The sequence below is a fragment of the Danio aesculapii genome, chromosome 9 (assembly GCF_903798145.1).
Source record: "Danio aesculapii chromosome 9, fDanAes4.1, whole genome shotgun sequence".
NCBI classification, from domain to species: Eukaryota; Metazoa; Chordata; class Actinopteri; order Cypriniformes; family Danionidae; genus Danio; species Danio aesculapii.
Window position 1 is genome coordinate 54,234,552 of NC_079443.1, and position 14,779 is coordinate 54,249,330.

The window sequence follows — 14,779 nt, forward strand, 5'->3', positions numbered from 1 at the left end:
AGTTTTACAGTCCAAACAAAGCCTGATAAGCAGGCATTAGTGAATACTTGGTGAATACCGACTGAATTAAGGCCATTTAACAAATTAAATCAGATATATTGGAGATTATCACACTGCAGTAGAACTTTTTGCAGTATTTATTTCAGAGATAATAAATAATATCTAGAAAGCTGCTGAATATAGGGTACTAAAAGGCAGAGCTAGATGCGCAGTTGAACGCTATTGGTTTACAGAGATACGTCACCAGCACGTACACCAGGAGAATGAAATCAAAGAAAACTCTATTTTTAAATACACAGCCGAGACATTACACCGTAATAATATATACATATAATAACAAGCCATGGTCGACCCAAGCTCAAACAAACCCTGTCCTCATCTTGATGAACAGCCACAAAGCCAAGAAGAAGAGCAGAATCTACCGTGTGTCACAGTTCGGTGAGGAGAAAAAGGGGCGAGGACCCAAGTGCAGGGTAAATAAGTATTTATTTATAATAAAACAAAGTAAAAGGCAAAAACAGCTAAATAAACTACCCCAAGGGGGAAAACATTAATGAAATAAATAAACAAACAAACAAGACTGGGCAGGCTGGCAGAGATCAGGGCTGGACCACACAGGACTGGAACACTCAAGACAAGCCAACATATGACATACGATGACGAACTGGCACAGGGCAGCGGACATGAGGAGAATATAAGCAGAAGTAAATTAACACAAACAGATGAACATAATTAACTAATAATGGGTTAACAAGGAGGGTGGGACTAGACGATAGACAGAAGAGCACATGACACAAAGAGACAACACAAGCCATGAGCTCACATAAAACAAGACTAGAACTAGCAGCCAATGAGAACTCACACACAAAAGCACAATGTAAACACAGAGCCACGTGCTTAGACAGCAGATGCAAGACACGAGCACACGATCGATGAACACCTTACCGTGCGCTCACACATATGCAACGCGCATGTTTCATCTCAGCGCCAACCAAAACCGAAACCAACTAGACGGAGACGCTGAGAATGAAACAACGCGCTGCTGACGGAACAAAACACAAACACGAGTACAAGAGTGCGCGTCCCAGGCACGCCCAGGCACGATCTGCACGCGCCGACAACGGCAACAGAAAACAAGTGCTCGACCTGAGAAAACTCAAGCCGAGCACCACATACAAGACTAGACAGAACTAGTGTCCGGACTGTAGTTGTGTACAAGGCCGTCTAAAAGTGCGAGCGGCTTCACTTTCTCCAGATAATATTGTGCGAGTGATTATTGAATCGCTTCTGACATCTGATCCTTTCAGAAACGGACAAACACAAGAGTGACGCACAAAAAAACAAGAGGTTACATGTGCTGCTGAAGATTAAAGACACAGATGAGAGGTTTGCTCTGACTGTGGGCTACATGTTGTGTGTTGTTTATGAACAGCGAACTAAATGTTTGCTGTGTGTAGTTTATCTGTAATTGGTAACATATCGGAGACTGTAAGGGGCTGTATGTGTTCATATATGTTGCAATAATTTATTTATTCTATATAATTGCAGACATTACAGTAGGCTATTTCACTGATCTGCAGTTATAATCAACTCATGTTCATAAATTAATAATGATTTCATATGTGAACGACCCGTACAGTTTTATTTTGACATTTCTTCGAGTGAGAATGACGTTGAATAAAACTTTCTAACAGACGGCTGCTTCTCACTCAGGGCTGCTGTTTATGCTAATGAGGGAGAGATGGGCAATAGTGGGCGGGGCTTTTCCCCTCTGATGACACGTACAAAGGGAGAATGTCAATCAAAGTGTTTCTGCAGACGGTTTTGATCAAGTCTGATTAGAACAAATACAATGTTTACCATTAGAGGCTGGATATGTTCACACACTGCTGACACACAACTGGGTTTCAACCCTGCATAACAGTGTTTTTTTGCATAATATGTCCCTTTAATACCTTTGTTGTTTGAATCGCTTCAGTTTATTAGTCGACACAAACCGCCTGTAGGATATGAAAAGCCGACCTGTGTGAAATAATCATGGGAACCTGCTGAACTCCTGCTAATCCACATTTCAGAGCAGTCACTAATGTCCACAGAGAGCCTCAGCAGAGAGAACGGAGTCAAGATTTACAGGCCATTTGTAGTGTGCAATGAAGATAAGTGCACTAGACATACAGTCAGAGCCCACAAATGAGAAGAGAAACTAAAACACAACAGCATCAAAGCATTAAGAATTCCAGGAGTTCTTGTTTTCTTTTGTAATGTATTCGAAAAAAGTATAAATAAAGCATAAAAAAAATAGCCCAGAGCCCCATCTGATGATAAAAACTAACCTAGAGCGCCATCTACTGTTAAAAACTAACCTAGAGCGCCATCTTCTGTTAAAAACTAGCCTAAAGCGGTTTACTGTTAATACTATCTTAGAGCATCGTCTACTGTTAAAAACTAGCCTAGAGCACTATCTACTGTAAAAACTAGCCTAGAGCGCCATCTACTGTTAAAAACTAGCCTAGAGCACTATCTACTGTTAAAAACTAGCCTAGAGTACCATTTAAAACTAGCCTAGAGCGCCATCTACTGTTAAAAACTAGCCTAGAGCGCCATCTACTGTTAAAAACTAGCCTAGAGCGCCATCTACTGTTAAAAACTAGCCTAGAGTGCCATTAAAATCTAGCCTAGAGCGCCATCTACTGTTAAAAACTAGCCTAGAGCACAATCTACTGTTAAAAACTAGCCTAGAGCGCCATCTACTGTTAAAAACTAGCCTAGAGCACTATCTACTGTTAAAAACTAGCCTAGAGAACTATCTACTGTTAAAAACTAGCCTGTTTACTTTTGGCTTTTAGATAAACTATTAATTTTGTTGTGCATTTTTGTATTTTTAAAGAGAAACTCCATTTTCAGTTTAATATTTTAACATTTCTAATTTTCTTTTCAAAGTAGATCATTTTTAATATTTATTTTAAATAAAGTCTGTATACATTTTTTGTTTTAATTAAAATATGAGAAATATTACCATGGCAAAACATTTATTTCACTATTTTTAGTTAACCTATATTTTATTTCAAGTAACACATGTTGGCTTACATTTCAGTTAACTATAAAACTCCAGCCACAGATCCAAGAGAACAAACAAAGAACACAGAAGTAATGAAACTGTTAATGTCAGCATGTTCTTAAAAAAATACATTAACAACAACAACCCTGTTAAATAAGTAGTATCTAGGTTAATATATAAAGGAAAGATAAAAACTGTCAGCCAAGAAAAACCTATGTGCTGAATGTGGAAAACAGAATGAAGCAGCGGAGACACAGAGAGCTCATTTACTCATGGCGGGTCACGGCTGACAGATGTGCAGCAGGACCTGCAAACAGCAGCCATTTTCTCCTGAGTGGCACAGCAGATGATGAACCACATGCAACACATGCATCTGTACACTCATCACTCCTGCTGCACCGCACTCACAGCTGGACAAACCACTGATTTTTATTAGCTAAAAAAAGTTAAATGAAATAAAATAAAGACTAAGCCGAAATGAAAGTATTAAGAATGAAAATAAAATCCAATAAAAAAAATTATTATTATTTAAATGTATTTAATTTTCTTTTTTTTAACTAAATAGAAAATTAAACAAATAAAAAAAATAATCATAAACCATAACTAAATAGAAAATAACATTTAAAAATAACAAATAAGCCTAAAAACTAAATAGAAAATAAAATAAAAATAAAATTAACTAAAAACAAACAAATGAAAACAATTTGCAGTTAAACCAAAATTAAATAAAAATTAATACAAATTAATACAAAAAATAAAACAAAAACTAAATAAGATTTAAATTAATAAAACAAAAAATATAATAATTAAAATAAAAACTAACAAAAACCAAAATATATGTAAAATTAAAAAATAAACCAAAGCAAAAAAACTAATTCAATTAAATAAAATTTCTTTAAACTATCCTTAATCCTTCACTACTCTAGCTTGTATTTTTAACAGTGTCTGAAGCACTGCATAAGTCACACTTTTAATACTTATATTTTAATATTTTTTTCCAAACAGGTTTCAACTGTACAATAATTTATTGTTTCTCATAATTACCAAAAGTAATTGGCGGTTCATTAAGCTGTGGCGACCCCTGATAAATCAGGGACTAAGCCGAAGGATGGTGAGTGAGTTAATGATACCAAATATGCACTCATTATCATCAAATGCAAAACCATCCAAGACAAATTCTGCCACCAAATCAAATTATTGAGTACTGTAGTGAACAGCAGTGCACTTACACACACACACACACATGTAAAAGCACCCAACCCACACACAAATAAACATGTACACACGCAAAGCACGCGTACACAAAAAACGCACACACACAAACGAGAGTATGTGCACACAAACACACACATAAACAGTATACCTGTACATACACAAACAACCTCACGTTTCTCTCAAAATCTCAGTCATTCAGCTAAATGCACCAAAGAACACCTCAAAAGAAGAAGACAATAGCAGTCTCTCACAGAAGCTACTCAAAACTGTTTATAATGTTTTGAAAATGTAGATTTACAAAAAATATAATAAATGCATCTTACAAAAACACATTGTTGAGTGAAAGTCTAGTGGTTTATTTCGCGAGTAAAATCACCATAAAGATCATGAACTTTCAAAACATCACTGAACCACTAATAAATTATTCACTGACCGGCCACTTTATTAGGTACACCTAGAGCCGGGCGAAATGGCAAAAAAAAAAATCTATGTTTGTATAAAGTTTGACCGATTCACGATTTAGGTTTTTTTATTGTGTAACTAGTCAACTTACAACATTACAACAACATGACTGAAGTAACATTCTCTTTATAAGCAACTTGAAAAAACATCTGGTTAAGGAACACTGTAGTTTTAATGGCCATGCCATTCATAAATTGGTCAATAAGGTGTAAACAAATGTAAAACAAATTCACGAGTTAAATATGGTTGCAGAAGATTTTTACAAATATATATGTGTAAATATTGCAGTTGCAGGAATACAGAGGTATTTTTCTGCAAGTTTTGCTGAGCCTAGGAAAGATTGGCTGTCAGCTCGGCTTTGACTTTGTCTTCTTCTGCTTGAATGACAGGTTGTAATGCTGCTGCCATTTTCTTAAAAAGATACAGTGGAAGTAAAGGACTGAACATGGAAACTGTAAAGCCTAATTTAACTCAATGCGTGAAGTTGTGGACGTATAGCAGGAGCAATTACAAGCACCAGATGTGTGTCTAATATAAAATAATATATTTATTCTATTTTTCTTTCCCCCCCCCCCTTTAAATACTGATCATTTGATGCGCTTTGCACCACTCTCTGTATTATGCTGCCTGTCTGGGTTTCAACTAGGTCTGCTAAATGACGTCACGGGGGCGGGTACTTTCACTTTTCATTGTTACAGCTGCTCACCTCTGCTCGTGTTCAAACCAAACTAAGATCAGCGCGGTTTGAACTAAGATCGGTGCGGTTTTTCACCTGGCAGGTTTTTACATCGTTCATACATGTTGAGAGATTGAGTTTATCGACTTGATAAGGGAACATGTCTTGACATAATCCACACAGACGTGACTTAGTAAAGCGTGAGGTCATGTAGGATTTTACTTGTTGCATTAGTCTGAATGTAAATCCCCTCGTCAGGCAGCACTGGAGTAGCGTGAGAGAGTGGACCAAAGCATGTTTGATGCAAAGGTATTAACAAAAGAAAAATACACAACTTTAGACACTTATATGCTTGTATTTGCACCAGCTCTGCGATGCATATCCACAGCTTCATCCATTGGGTTAAAATAGGCTGTCCAGTCTCTGTGTTCAGTCCGTCACTACCATGGTTGAAACACAGACAGGCAGTCAGGCTGAGTAATACAGAGAGTGGACCAAAGCACATTGTTGCAATTATAATGTATCTAATATATGTATATATATATATTTCAAAAATTTAAAAAAAATAAAATAAAATATCGCCCAGCCCTAGGTACACCCGTTCAACTGCTCCTTAAAGCAAATTTCTAATCAGCCAATCACATGGCAGCAACTCAATGCATTTAGGCATGTAGACATGGTCAAGACGATCTGGTGCAGTTCAAACTGAGCATTAGAATGGGGAAGAAAGAGGATTTAAGAGACTTTGAACATGAAATGCCTTGTTGAGGGCACAGGAGAATGGCCAGACTGGTTCCAGCTGATAGAAAGGCAACAGTAACTCAAATAAGCACTCGTTACAACCGAGGTCTGCAGAAGAGCATCTCTGAACACACAACACGTCCAACCTTGAGGCGGATGGGCTACAGCAGCAGAAGACCACACCGGGTGCCGCTCCTGTCAGCTAAGAACAGGAAACTGAGGCTACAATTCACACAGGCTCACCAAAACAGGACAATAGAAGATTGGAGAAACGTTGCCTGGTCTGATGAGTCTCCATTTCTGCTGCCACATTCGGATGCTCGGCTCACAATTTGGCCTCAACAACATGAAAGCATGGATCCATCCTGCCTTGTATCAGTGGTTCAGGCTGGTGGTGGTGGTGTAATGGTGTGGGGGAGATTTTCTTGACACACTTTGGGTACCCGAGTATTGTTGCTGACCATGTCCATCCCTTTATGAGCACAGTGTCTCCATCTTCTGATGGCTACTTCCAGCAGGATAACGCACCATGTCATAAAGCGTGAATCATCTCAGACTGGTTTCTTGAACATGACAATGAGTTCACTGTACTCAAATGGCCTCCAAAGTCACCAGAGCTCAATCCAATAGAGCACATTTGGGATGTGGTGGTATGGGAGACTGGCATCATGGATGTGCAGCCGACAAATCTGCAGCAACTGCGTGATGCTATCATGTCAATATGGAGCAAAATCTCTGAGGAATATTTCCAGTACCTTGTTGAATCTCTGCCACGAAGGATTAAGGAAACTCTAACCCTAAGGCAAAAGGGGATCCAACCCAGTACTAGTAAGGTGTACCTAATAAAGTGACCGGTGAGTGTATATACTGTTTATATATGTTGTCCGCCCTATACACTGTAAAAATGATTACTTTAATAATAGATTTTTTAAAGTTAACTAATTGCTTTTAACAATGTACACAACTCCTCAACTTCTCTCGTTTTGATTGTAATGCAATGATGTGCACCTTTTGTAAAGCTGCTTTGAAACAATAATTACAGTGAAAAACGCTATACAAATAAACTTGAATTGAACCATAAAGATGAATTGAAACTAGCCATGCAGTCTATTCTGTCTTAAAAATGGTTTCATCATAAAGTATTAAACAAGCATTTCTAGACACTACAGTCTAGCTAGATTCAGAAGTAGGCCATCCCAGCATCACTCTTTCAGGCGGATTTGGCTTTACAGTGAATGCCGAAGGCTTTGCTCAAATCCTGGAGAAAACCCCCAGACCACAACTCTCCCACTGCAATCCTATTAGCCATTAACTCCGTCAACTCATAATGATTTACAACTCTGTGCAAAAGTAAAGCTATTTATAACAGCGCAACAAGAAGTAGCGTGGGAGTGGACGTGACCTCCATATGAGTGGAGATTACAATGGAGAATCATCATAAACACACTGAAATGGAGTGAAACTAAGTTTTACTGTACTGATTAAATTAATAGTTTTTTATTTTCCTTTAGCAGCTGATAAACCAGAAGAATCACATGTATGCTGAAAATCATGCAAAGCTGGTCGTATATTTTATTTGTTTGCAGGGTGATTATTTATAATGCCTTGGTAGATTATAATATTTCTGAATGGCATAATAAAATATGACATGGTGATAAGGATGTAGACTTGTTTTTATCCTTGGTGCAATTTATAGTTATGTGTGATTTACTGTAGTAAATATGGTAGGAACATTATGGTAATACATCTAATTTTGTTAAATTATCTGCAATTTATTCTGACCTCACAATGAAGCATTGCAAATTTATTTTCATTAACCTTGAACTCATGTTTAGTTGAGTTCATTTAGCGGTCTATATATAACATTTTATAGTTATCGTCAGCTTATAACATGCATAAGACAATAAAATGGTATAAACAGGGTGTTTAAAATAAAGGTTACCTACATCTTCACTGACCAATAGTCACCGCTATTCAACTTTTCCAATAATGTTAGTTCTTGTAATACAGTTTCAGGTGATCAAATTTCTGTATATATTAAAATTACATCCAATTTATTAATAAAACATATTTAGGTTTTCAGTGTTTTGAGGGATATTTAGGGCCTACTCACACTATGCTTTCCGAACCGTGCCCAAGCCTGTTTCCTGAATCATTTGAGAAGTGCGAGTGCTTCGAATCGGGCTCAGGTGCGGTTCAGTTGGCAGAGGTGTGGCAGAGGTGTGCCAGAGCGCGGTTCACTTGGGTTGACACTACAAGCGTATCGCGCCTGAGCCCGAAACTGAAGACGAGACGTGACTTTTAAGGGACTGTTTCATATGGATTTATTAATCATTCTTACTGTTCAATAAACGCAAACTGTCATAGATTATTAAAGACGCAAACCCCTCACTGCACCTCAGCTGCACCTTCAGCAAACCTCCTAATTGCTGCAGCACGAGGACTTTTATAATTAGTTAAGAGCATCAAAAGTGGCTGATTTGTGTGACTGCGTGTCACTGCATCCCAAATGACTAAAACGATATAACTAAAGAAATCTCCACTGTGCTGAGCGAGAGCACTTCTCTTCTATTAAACTGAACAGTTTGCTTCACGATTAATCAAAAAAAAGATCATGATCTCGATTCGACCCTTCACACGATCTTAACTCAGCTTTTCTACGATTCAGCCAATTATATTTTCAAGGTCAGCAAAGAAACAAGGCATTCGCACAAGTCTTCACAACAACATTGACACCTTCAAATGACGTTAAAAGTGTCACATACTGTATTTATAAAGGTGTAATTCACCCAAAAATGTAATTTCTGTCTTCATGTAATGATGTATTCACAGCCGCGAAATACACCAGTGAAAACAAATGTTCTAATAATGTTGTCAATGACAAGCACATGTCTTAAACATAATAAATCAACTTTATAATTATGAATGGTTGTATTCTGATTTCATCATTTTGAACAAACAGGACATATTGACAGTCTGTTCAAGTCCACCATAATGACTGTACAAAATTTAGCATTTTAAGCAACTGTAGACCTACACACAGGTCTAATATTATTATTGTTGTTTTACCATTTGTTTGAGAATTAAAAATAATAATAGGCTAATCATATTACCTTTATTTTACATTTACAGAATCGTGATCTTGATTTTAAGTAAAAAACGAACCCTACTGAACAGCACATCATCGATGACATAAGCGTGCTCAGGCTCGAATGCAATGTGAGTGCGGGCCATCAGGGGAGACGGGAGGGGGGACAAGCGTGCTTCGGCCTGGTTCACGACAACTGTACATAGTGCGAGTATGCCCTTAGTGTAATCTAAAATTAGCTATCTGAGATGGTACTGTAGGTCAAACTATGCGTCTAATTTGACTTTAGTTTTAGACTATATGTAGAAATAAACACCTAATTTATGAGAAAACAGTCTTGTGAACACTTACGCTGTCTATCGGTGCTCTAGATCTACCGGTTTCAGGCTGTTGAAATGATTATTTCCTTGCATAGACTGATTGCCTCAATTTTGCATTCACACTGGTATGAACCATTATTGAGGTGGTCAAATGTATATTTACATTATCTATTATTTTAATCTTTAACATTATTATTAAAAAATACAGATCCGAGCAAACCTTTTTTTAAGTATTAAAGGGCTGACCCCCTTTAACCCCCTGAAAAGCAAATCCAAGCCGAGTCTGTTGTGGTCTGTGCTATTAGCATGTGTTGATTTGCAGAGTGTTTTCTACTTGTGTTTATGTTGTGAGGAATTGAACATGTGCTGTCAAACCCATGAAGACGTTTTCTTAATTTGCTGCTGTTTTTTTTCTATTTCCATATGTTTTCTCAAGCTGCAGCATTTTGAGCTCTTTCGGCTATCATATATAACAAAGCCAAAGCAGAACAATTGTGCGTCTCACGAAAAACACTGACCTGTCCATGAATTAATCCATTTAAACAAATCATTTGAGTCAATGATTCAAAGATTGTTTTGCTCTATATTGCTCATGCAAGCCTGTTTGATATGTATAAGGCAGAATTACGCATTTCCCACAATACACTGCAATACAAGTTGACAAACACTGGAAGGCAATGGTTTAACATCAACATCTGACCCTTTTAACTCATTATTTGTTTTCTGCCTAATGCATATAAATGGTAAGACTACATATTTCCTATAAGTTTTGTTAAATATTTTGACCATTTTCCTCAAAAATCTGTATAAATAAGCTATGAGAAACTACATTTTGCTGACAAATAAAATAAATGCCCATTTAAACAGTTCCTCTTTTGTGGCAACAGTAACCTAACAGCTATAGTAATATAACCAAATGACCCAACACTGTAGTTTTCACAACTATAGCGTATATTACACTACAATACACCACAGATTACTGTAGTAAAGTATTTATTACAGTATTTATTAAAGTTGATCAGTTGACTAATTAATATTACAGTATGTTGGAGCATACATCAGAAAGTATTGTAAATATAATATATATAGTATAACATTTATAATGCCGTGTTAAAATAGTACAGTGTTTTACTTTCATGGGGGAAAATACTGATATCATAACACTTTTGAACTCAAAATCTACTTTTTTTGACTTTCTATTGTCATTTCTTTATGATCTGAAGTATTATCAGTTCAGACAATTTATATTAGAAATATAAACAAATGAGACAATACTGTAGTTTTATTGTAGGGTATATTACAGTACAATACACCACGGATTACTGTAGTAAAGTATTCATTACAGTTGATCAGGTGACTAATTAATATTACAGTATGTTGGAGCATACATCAGAAAGAATTGTAAATATAATATATATAGTATAACATTTATAATGCCGTGTTAAAATAGTACAGTGTTTTACTTTCATGTGGGAAAATACTGATATTATAACACATTTTTACTCAAAATCAACTTTTTTTTTAGACTTTCTATTGTCATTTCTTTATGATCTGAAGTATTATCAGTTCAGACAATTTATAATAGAAATATAAACAAATAAGACAATACTGTAGTTTTATTGTAGGGTGTATTATACAACAATATACCACAGTTTACTGTAGTAAAACCTAAACTACAGTATTTACTACACTATCACTTTACTATAGTTAATAATACAGTATGCTGAAACGTTTATTAACAAAAGTGTTGTAAACAATATATACACTTTAAATTACTATTTGTTTTGAGTGGGCATGTGTTTGTAACTCAACTAGTATTATCAGTTAAAAATAACTATATAACAACTATAGTAGTAACCAAATGACCCATTACAGTAGTTTTCTACAACTATAGGGTATACTACACTAAAATACACCACAGTTTACTGTAGTAAAAACTAAAATATACTACAGTATGTATCAATTCATCAGTTCACAATAGTTTATACTACTACAGTTAATAATACCACAGTATTCTACAACCACAGTATAAAACTACTAATTACTAACATTACAGTATTAGTTTCCTGTGGGGATATACTGATGTTAACATTTTAATTCAGAATCAACTTTCCTTTCTGCATTTGTGTAAATATATATCCTATAGTCATTCCTTTATGTTTTGAAGGCTCATCAGATCAAACAATATTTAATAGTAATATAAACAAACGCGCCAATATTGTAGTTTTCTAAAACAATAGGGTATGTTATACTAATGTTAACTTACAATACACCACAGTTTACTGCAGTAAAAACTAAAATATACTTCAGTATTTATCGGGTCATCAGTTCATTATAGTTAACACTACATTATGCTGGAGCATTCATAAACAAAAGTGTAGTAAACAATATTAAATAACTATATATAATAACTAAAAATAATAAACAGATGACCCAATACTGTAGTTTTCTACAAGTAGACTAAAATACACCAGTTTACTGCAGTAAAAACTAAAATATACTACAGTAGTTATCAGGTCATCAGTTCATTATAGTTAACACTACATTATGCTGGAGCATTCATAAACAAAAGTGTAGTAAACAATATTAAATAACTATATATAATAACTAAAAGTAATAAACAAATGACCCAATACTGTAGTTTTCTACAAGTAGACTAAAATACGCCAGTTTACTGTACTAAAAACTAAAATATACTACAGTATTTATCGGGTCATCAGTTCATTATAGTTAACACTACATTATGCTGGAGCATTCATAAACAAAAGTGTAGTAAACAATATTAAATAACTATATATAATAACTAAAAGTAATAAACAGATGACCCAATACTTTAGTTTTCTACAAGTAGACTAAAATACACCAGTTTACTGTACTAAACACTAAAATATACTACAGTATTTATCGGGTCATCAGTTCATTATAGTTAACACTACATTATGCTGGAGCATTCATAAACAAGTGTAGTAAACAATATAAAATAACTATATATAATAACTAAAAGTAATAAACAGATGACCCAATACTGTAGTTTTCTACAAGTAGACTAAAATACACCAGTTTACTACAGTAAAAACTAAAATATACTGCAGTATTTATCGGGTCATCAGTTCATTATAGTTAACACTACATTATGCTGGAGCATTCATAAACAAACGTGTAGTAAACAATATTAAATAACTATATATAATAACTAAAAGTAATATAAACAAATGACCCAATACTTTTCTACAAGTAGACTAAAATACACCAGTTTACTGTCCTAAAAACTAAAATATACAACAGTATTCACTTCAGTTTATCAGTTCCCTAAAGTTAAAACTACAGTATTCTACAACAAACGTGTCGTAAACTATAATGCATGCAGTATAAAACTACAAATTACTAACCTTACAGTATTTGTTTCGTGTGGGGATATACTGATGTTAACATTTTATAACTCAGAATCAACTTTTTTAAACTATCCTTTCTGCATTTGAGTCAAATATATCATAAAGTCATTCCTTTGTGTGAGCATGTGTTTGTAAACCAACTAGATTGAGGTAAAGTTGGGTTTATATTCACACATTCGCACTCTCATTTATAATGTAATTTCAGAAAAGTATTGTTTGCAAATTCTAAACAAGAGAAATCATATTAGCAGCTAATGACTATCAAAGTACTCTGTTCACAGTCAAATGAATAGTAACAAAGCTGTTTTGAAGTCATACTTGCATGTTATTTCAGACCCAGTATTCAAAGTACCATGATAAACAATGTAGGAAGCATGTTATACGTTGTCACTGAACGAATGTGCGAATATAAAATCAATTTGACCTCAATCTTAACAAGTAGATAGTTAGCAAAAAATAGTTAGCATCAATTCAAGTTGTGGTACTCGTGAAGCCGGCCGGTCGCCCCTCCCCCACCCCAAACATGTGCTGCTTCTGCCGGTTTAATATTGGCTGCATCTCCCGCTTCTTTCAACCGATTTTACCGCATAAAAACAACACAAACTAAGTTTTACCGAGTGTCCATCATTGAATATCAACGTTAACGCCTTTTAGAGCCGTAAATGAGCACAAAACACCGGGGAAAAGAGACTTGGCGTGAGTGGGAAAGTTCGCGGCGCACAGTCATTCAAACGTTACGCTAGTTTCCTCACAGACATCTACGTTACAAACACACGCAAGAAAAGTTGAAATGAAAGCTCAATGGCTTCTTCTTACCCTCGAAATTCACGCTCTTTCACTTCCACTTGGAAATATCCTCCAACTTCAGTGTGAAAACTGCGACTTTAAACCCATCTTCAGTCTTCGTTACCGGGCGCCTGTCCGTTAAAACATCGATGTGTGGAAACAAGCGCGCTTCCGTGAGCGTAAAATCACGATTAAATGTGAATTATGTGTATTTTTACACAAGTTTCCTGTGTGTTTATATGAGAATGGAGCGTCGGAAGAGAGCAACACACACACACTTACTACAGCGCAGAAAGAGAGAGAGGCGGGTCACGTTCTCACTCGTACTGAGAGCCCTAACTAGACTACACACTACTCGCACTACTTCCGCTATATATAATAGTTCACACAGTTAAAAATAGTGAGATATCTTTAAATAAAATTCAAAATATTAATTAAATCAAATATTATAATTAAAACAATAAAGCATTTGTATACACGTATTAAAATGGTCACATTTAATTTATTGAAATACTACTATTTAAATTTTGCTGTCTGAAATTATTTATTAACATGTATTTTATATTTAATCAAACACCATTTATTTTTTTGCCTATTTAGAATACATTTAACTAGCTATTTTGATTATTTAGCCTACATTATAGATGTAATTTTAATTAAATTAAACATTTTAAAATATATAGTTGTAAAATGTAAATATTTCATACAAAGTATATTTAAAATATATTATTTGAAATATTTTAACTGTCAGAGTTTTTTTTTATACAAAAAATATATATTTTATGGATTAAAAATCTATAATATTCTTTATAAAATGTATATATTATTAAATTAATGTATAAACATTGTGATTTTTCACCTTCATTCAGCAGGTTGTTTAGTAAATCTGATTGTTTAATAAATTACCTCCACACTTATTTACAATATAATGCAATTATAACCAATGGACAAATTGAAAAATCATAAATTAAATCCATAAATTTAATCAAATCAGCAATTTTTCCAAATTAGCTAATTATCCAAGTGAGCAATTCTCATTTA

General features: G+C 34.8%; 1 protein-coding gene across 1 annotated transcript in view; it reads right to left on the reverse strand.

The window, feature by feature from the left end:
* tbl1x (transducin beta like 1 X-linked) overlaps positions 1 to 14,022 on the reverse strand; it is a 34,067-nt gene extending 20,045 nt beyond the window's left edge. The window contains exon 1 of the mRNA XM_056464771.1: positions 13,769 to 14,022. The gene's annotated coding sequence lies outside the window, so the exon portion shown is untranslated. The remainder of the gene's footprint in view (positions 1 to 13,768) is intronic.
* Between the last annotated feature and the right edge of the window lie 757 nt (positions 14,023 to 14,779).